This window comes from Lathyrus oleraceus, chromosome 4, assembly GCF_024323335.1.
Source record: "Lathyrus oleraceus cultivar Zhongwan6 chromosome 4, CAAS_Psat_ZW6_1.0, whole genome shotgun sequence".
Lineage (NCBI taxonomy): Eukaryota > Viridiplantae > Streptophyta > Magnoliopsida > Fabales > Fabaceae > Lathyrus > Lathyrus oleraceus.
The window spans coordinates 69,107,392-69,115,612 of NC_066582.1; positions in this window are offsets into that span (position 1 = coordinate 69,107,392).

Here is an 8,221-nt window from a genome sequence, read left to right on the forward strand (position 1 = left end):
TTCATGTTCATGTTGCATGCTCCTCCCACAAGGTATTTTCTTATGAAGATTGTCATTTTGACAGTAGCTACAATATACACTTGATAGAAGAAATAAAATATGTTATATTTTGTGATAGAAATAAGATAAATAAAATTGTAAAGATGAATATGGTTGCTGCCACTGTAGAGTAGAATGTTAAAGTTCATGTTTCAGACATCATGGATGACATTTTAGATACTGATACTAAGTTATGGCACATAAAGATTGGGAATACAAGGAACTTTGTTACAGATAAATATATCATATGTATGTGTCAAGTTGGAAAGAAAACCAAGATGCCATATAAGATGTTTTAACATCTTACTCATGCTTCTGAATCACCACTTATGAACTTTATGAGACTCATGCAAGGAATTGTCATTGAAGGGAAGGTTGATGGTCAGGCTAGAGGTTCTCCCTGAAGGAGAAGAGAGATCTAAAACGCAACGGAATTTAAAAAATTTCTCCTTTAGTGATCCTTACGAATGGGCATGATCAGTGATAGAATCGTTACCTCTTGTGGTGATTGTAACCTTTGATACAGATCTACGGAGCGATTACGAACGTTGAATGATGACAATGCCTCTACTTAGTCCACACGAATGGATTCCTTCAATCTCAGTGCTAGCTGCTACGAATGAAGGCTTTGAGTGTGTGTGTGTGTGTGTGTGTGAGAGAGAGAGAGAGAGAGAAACGGAATTGCAACTTCACAAATGCTTCTGCACAAGGGTTCTATTTATAGAACCACTTGTGTGGGCTGCAAGCTAAAAAACCCACTTAAGTGTATGTGGCCCATATCTTATATAATGCCAAAATCACTTAAGCGCGTGGTACCTTACCATATTTCGTATTCTACTTAAGTACACCGTACCTTACAATGTTCTACAATTCACATAAGTGCACCGTACCTTATAGTGTTCCTTAGTTACTCTATCTCTCATCAATCTGTCCTTTTGTGTGTGACCATGTAGGTTTTTGCGGCATTGGCAATTATATTAAATCACGTATTTAACATAATAAACAGTGAGCGGTATCTAGCAACACATCACTGCTACCCAAGACACGAAAATGTCATGTGATCTGACAAATCCTTTTGTGATAATACTTATGTGTACAATTACCCTTTTGCCCTTATGTCTATATTGAACACAAGGCATATACCGTGTCATCTTGTCCAGTTCAATATTGGGCCCATAGACATTTATCCTGTTACGCAGGATGGGAAAATTCCATCTAGGTCACTCATGTCCCTCAACATGCTTCGTGGAGTACCCATCAACTGTCTTTATGGTCATCCAGTTACGGGCAATGTTTGATCAGCAATAAGGCACTCGACTCTACATCTAGGGTCCATAGTGGTTTCAGGTCGAAGAGTGGTATACACCATTATCACCATGAGAATAACTTATGACACTTTGCATAACATTCTATATAGTATTCTCATAGCAGGTCAATCCAGTATAAATATTACTCTTAATATTCATACCTATGTTTAAGACTTGATAACTCCTTATCCATGATCCATGAGATGTGATCATCAGTCTATATACATAATAGTCTTAATGCTTTAATGTTATCCCACTTCATAATAAAGCTCGACTACGGATACTTTAAGAATAATGTCCTTATGTTTAATGTGATCTCATGATTAAGTCACACTTGATACATTAAACGAACTAGTTATTCTAGGGACTTTATTAAACAAACATAATAAAGAAAAAACCTTTTATTATTAATAAATAACTCTGATATAAGTGCCAAAAGTATTGGCCTCTAGCGCTTACACCAACACTCCCAACATTAAACTACCAATAGTGGTTCATAAGAAGAAGCTAAAGAAGATTAGTGATTATGTCACAATTCTTACTATTGGGGTTCCTTCTTATATTATGGTATTTTCACTATGCAAATACATCATATTATGGTTGGTGAAGCTGAAATTGGTGCTCCTCTTAGTCTGATGAAATTCAATCGAAGGTTATATGTTAGGAAACATATCCCAAAAATTGTTCCCCACAATACTCCATATTTTGACTAGTTTAATTTGGTTAATGGTGCAAACATTATTGATGTCTTACTCATGTATGAGCCTGTAAGAGACCAACCTCTCGTTCAAAATATTGTTATTGATAAAACCCAGGAAACCAACCTGGAGGATCAAGATGTTGATACAAATGTGATGGACATCATGTCCGACATGTTGGAGACATAATATCAAATTCATAAGGAGAGTGACAATATGACCCATGAGAATAATTTTGTGAGTGATGATGACCATGTCCATGAAGATGTTGACGTTGATACTTTTGTAGCCCATTTTGGTGTTATTATTAAAATATTGAGAAAAGAAAATACGCATGAGAAAATACTTTTGTAGCCCATGTTGTAAGGATCATGCAGTAGAATATATGGATAAAGATGTTAAAACAATGTGTGAAGATATGGTAAGTAGTGATGAAAGCATATTTATAGGGTGTGTTATCAATAGCAAGGTATATAGATTGTTTACCAAGGGACCATGATCTATAGATGTTGTTGTTAATGATGTTTAAACTGAAATGACTCACCTTCAAGATGAAGATTTTGATTACATTGGTCTTGATGTGAAACAAGTTGGTGCTGACAAAACAGAAACATCGCGTTGTCTACTAAAGAACATGGAAATTTATATGATGCTAAAACTTTTGCTCTTATTTCCCATCTTGAAGACATCGGATTGTTACTAAGGCAGTCATGTATTTTGAAGTTCAATCTTTATCAGATGGATGTGAAAAATGTCTTTCTTAATAGGTACTTGAATATGAAAGTCAATTAGGATATTGGTGATGATGTCATTGACATGGATGATATTATTAAGAAGGATGATTATGTGGAAGTCAATATGGATTTTACTTCTGATATCAATAACATGAAGGGTGTCAATGTGAAAGCCAATTAGAATATGATGGTAGTTCATATTTATGTTTAAGACACTATGTTTTATAGGATGTCAAGTAAGATGTTATAACACTTTGCTCAATAAAGGAAAGCTGAATTTGAGTTGAGCATGGTAGGAGATGTTACATACTTTCCTGATTTTCAAGTAAAGCAAATGAATGATTGCACACTTGATTCCTAAATATTATATTCTAGAAGTAATTGCACTCAATTTTTGTAGAGTAACCAAATGCTCAGACATGTCACTAAAGATGGTAATGAAGATGTCAAACAGGGCATGTTAGACAACCTGTATGACATGTTGGTGACTGAGTTTCCAACACATAAGAAGGATAAGCAAGTTGCCCTTGTTAATTCTGAAGTGAATAAAAAGCTTGTTCAAACAATTAACTTTGAGACATATGATGAAGAATATGTCTAGGACATTGTGCTCCCTGTAAGGAGAAATGTTGGTGGAAAGAGAATTATTATGAATATCCCATCTGCTCCCATGGATAATGTTTCATTTCATTATGAAACAAGTGTTCAGAAGTGGAAGTAAGCTTTCCAAAGAAGGATTACTTGTGAAAGAGAGTTAGGTAAAGAAGCTTTTGATAGTAAAGAGATTATGGAGTTGCAGAAATTAGTTGGGTTAATGAGAACTGTAACTGATGATGGTTATTGCTATGAAAAGATGATCAAGGAATTCATTATGGTCATTTTTGCTAAGTGTAATGTTTAAGGCGTCAAGGAGTATAGAAAGGTGTATGATATAGAAAAATGTGTAAAGTTATACCCTTCAATCATTGATGACTATTTCAGCAGAAGCAAGTATGCAGGGTCTGATGAGGTTCTCTCTCTTGACAAGATTATAACTAAGAAAGAAGAAGTTGGCAGTGAGGAAGAAGAGGAAATTACAAACGAGGATGAAAAAGAACATTATATTAAAGCACTGAAGTATAATAAAATTATGGATCTTATTAATAATGCTCAGTTTTTGCAGACAATGTTGAATGATGGATTTGGTTATCCTAAGTTGATGAAGGAATTTATGGTTAAGAATGATGGTATTCTTCATAGGTTGCTGAATTTCAGTTATGAGTTGTTTGTTGGGAAATATGTCATAGACATTAGTCCTTCTAATGTTCTTGTTATTGATGAATTTGGTTTTGGCAATATGCTAAGTCTATAATCTGAAGCAATCTACTATTGCATCACTAGTTTTTTGTACCAGGTAGGAACGCATGCTACCTTGGAATATGGAGAATATTGTCTTTGTTAATTGGTTAAACATGTTAAGTCTCATGGCATCCAACCTCTTATCGGTGTTCCTTATCTGACGTTGATATTTTGAGTGTTCAAAATAAATACATTGTTATTTATGATGATGATATTGGTGTTTCGTCAAGTGTTTTGACTTTGACTTACATATAGAATGTTAGGAAAGATATGACAGACATTATGTCAAACATATATGCACCTGTTAATGAAACTGATATGCTTTTTAATGGATAAATGTTAGGAAAGATATCCTCATCTCTGCTACACTAACTTTATTCTCGTGTTGATTCTTAACCTTTCAATATATTGTGTCGTACAATATTATATGTCATATAGCAATCTGGTAGAATTTTCTCTTCAACTTGAGTTGTACCTTTGTAACACATAAACCCCTAAAGCCCTCCTTCATTTCAGCCATCTAACTTGAATTCAATGATTTACATACCCATATATCTCTCCATTATTTTATATTACAGATGCATGATAGTTAAATCAGGTGACTTTTGGGATGACATGATCTCCAAATTTCACTTCTAGGTTAGAAACACATCTTTTTTTGTTGAACTTACATTCCAAATACACCGTATTACTTATTTTAAGTTGAAAACCATGTGTTTCTAAAGATCTTCTCTGAGTCTTGAACCTCTCGCTTAAATCCTCACTCGACTCTCTAAGTAGGACTATACCATCTGCAAATAACATGCATTTCGGTGCTAAATATTGGATATGTTTCGCAAGTACATAAAAATTAAAATAAAAAGGTATGGGCTTTGGGTTGAACATTGATTCTAATTTATTGTAAAGAGGAAATCGTTTGTCTCCCCACCCCGTGTCTATACACTAGACGATACCCCTTCATACATATCTTAGATAACTTGAATATAAGCAACCCTAACTCCTTTCTTATATAGGGTTTTATGTAACACCCCGATTTAGATATTCGCTTATTTAATTACTTATTTAATTTAATTTTATAAGTTATTTAAATAATAATATTTCTGCATATATGACATGTTTGGTCGTGACAATATTTGTGGTGTTTTGTGTTAATTAATTGGGTTAGTGGGAATTAACTAATTAATTAATTGGAAATTGGAGAGAATATTTAGAATTAGGTCAATTTTGGAAATTGTGAGAGTTTAATGGTGAGTGGAGGAAAGTTGAATTTTAGTTGGGTAAAAAGTGTAATTTAGAGGAATAAAATAAAATAGTATATATTCTAAAGCTAAAAAAATTTAGGTTTTTAGAGGCTATTTTAGCAGTACGTGAAAACAAGGGAATTAGAGAAAAGAACTTGGGAAGAGAGTGTTAAGGCTTGAGAGAAGAGATCATTTGAAGCTTACCTTGTTGAATTTTGCTGGAATTACAAGGTAGGGGGATTCTTCCTCTATGGGTGCTTAATTTATGAAAGAGTGGAGAGGTTTCCCTTAACCTCCAATAGGAATTTTTCTCTTGTTAATGATTGTGTTGTGTGATAAATAACATGATTCAATTCTATTTTATACCATGGTTTAATTGCAAATTCATGTATTAGGTTTGTGGTGATTGTTTCATACGATATATGTTCATAAACATGAGTTTTGACATGAAATTGGGATTTTCAAAGCATGAATTAATTATGGTTTTTATGATTAAATCAATGGAATAACATGTTAGATTAATAGGAATTAACACGTTATTATGTGGTAATCACGTGGATAACAGTTCAGGATTGTTTGGAAGTGTTTGGAGTTGTTTTTAGAGGATTTTTGAGGTCCTGCAAGTGCATAACGCGAATTCTGCCTCTGTTAGCAGGGTGACAGGCGTCACCCGTATGACGCCCTAGGTGTCATGCGCCATAAAGCGCTGTCGGGCGTCAAGCATATGATAGGGAGATCGTTATGGCGTCCAAGCGAGTAAGGTCTTGCCAAGTCGTCACAAGTGTGACGTGTTGAGGGATGGGAAGGATGACAATTGTCATCTTGGTGACGAGCCACTTGTCATCGTGTCAGAAGACATATTTTGACCTACTTAGTTGTTTTTTGGAGATGGTTTTGTCGGGTGGTCGATGATTGGCTGTTGTTTGGTGTATTTTGATGAATATGAATTGATTAATTAAATTATATAATTAATTAAGTGATATTATGCATGAATGTGAGTTATGTGTAATTATGAAAATGTATGATAAGAGTGCAAGTATGATGCGATGTAGAGTTTTGTGCATACTTGTAAATGAGTTGATGAGATGTGTGATTTGAAATGTGAATTACTATTGATGCATTGAATTTATTTTGGTTAGAGTCATAGTGAGACTGTATTTGCATATTTTGTTGATTGTGTGATTATGTATAGTCAGAGTGAGGTTGTACTGGATTTTGTATGTCATACATCTTATATGTCGTTGTTGTGAAAGAGTCATGTTCACTAGTTTAGAGTGGGAACTAGTGAGTTGTACCAAGCCTTAAGTGGGGGCTTGGATCTCAAAATGGGGGCTTAGGGTTCGCAAAAATTAGGATCCGATATGTATGAAGAACCAATCGTTGAGTTGGTACCGTATGCATATTGAGTTGAGTTGTGAGTCCGATTCAGAGTGGGTACTGTGACGAGCATGAGTCGAGTCCTTGTTTCCTTATATTGCATGATTGTGATGTGGGTAAGATATAAATACATGATATTTGTGTGTTTTCTATTATGTGGATGATTTTTTAAATATGTGAATTTATCCTTAATGTTTATGTACCACTTATTATTTGAATTTATTCTCACCCCCTTTTTATGTCGTTGTGTTTGTGCCCCTCTGGAGTATAGATAACCAGGTACCTGAGTAGGAGCTTGAGATTGAGGACGATGTTGTGCCTCTTTAGTTGTTTGTCGTTCGGGTCCATAGTTAGAGTCACTTTGACACGTGACACGAAGAATTCGAGTTGTCCTATATTTGTTTTTGTTGCATATATTTCTGCTTGGTTTTATTTTACGATGAATCATCTTTCAAACTAATAATGTTGATGAGACTTTTATGCAAAGTGTTTTTGTAATTCCGTTACTTATCAAATGACTTAACTTTCTTTTAAATTATGTGGTTTGAAATGGTTTTGGGTTGTGTGAGTAAAATCATTCATTGGTGAATATTTATGTTTTATTACTTAATTATCAAGTCGTAAAGTAGGGTGTTACATAGTGATATTAGAGCAGATCGGTCTATCCTGTCAGGTTTTTGACATGTTAATTGTTCCCTAGTATGCAACATGTGTGGTTACATTGTCGATGTGTTGTTTCTTCTAATGTCCGTTTGATTGTGTACATAATGGCTGGAAGAAACGATCGTGCAGTTACTAATACTTTGACGTCAGTGGCTCACGCGCTGCATGGACAACAAAATCTGGCGGGTGATGAGTTCAGTGGACTGGGAAAATTTCAGAGAAATAATCCGCCAATGTTCAAGAGTATGTATGACATGGAGGGTGCTTATACATGGCTAAAAGAGATTGAAAAGAATTTTCGAGTGATGGCTTGTACTGAGGAACATAAGGTATTATTCGGTACTCACATGTTGTCTGAAGAGGCCGAAGACTGGTGGGATAATGCACATTAGAGGCTAGAGGTTGTTGGTACCAATATTACTTGGGTTATGTTCAGAGCGGAGTTTTTGGAGAAATACTTTCTGGAGGATGCGCGTAGCAAGAAGGAGATTGAATTCCTTAAGATAAAGCAAGGAAGTTTAATAGTTGCAGAGTATGTTATCAGGTTTGAGAAGCTAGTGAAGTTTTATCTGCATTATAATAGTGCTACTACGGGGGGTTTGAAGTGCATCAAGTTTGCGAGTGGGGTGCGTCTCGAGATCAAATAGGGTATTTGTCACACATTGAAAAATGAGAACACGATGCTCGTGAGGGGAAATCGCACACTCGTGAGATGGATTGAACAGAGTCTCCACCAAACTGTATTTATTCTCAGAGTGGAAAAGGGAAAAAATCGATAAAACTCCTAGAAGAAAGGACAAGATATGGTCATCGCGACCAATATC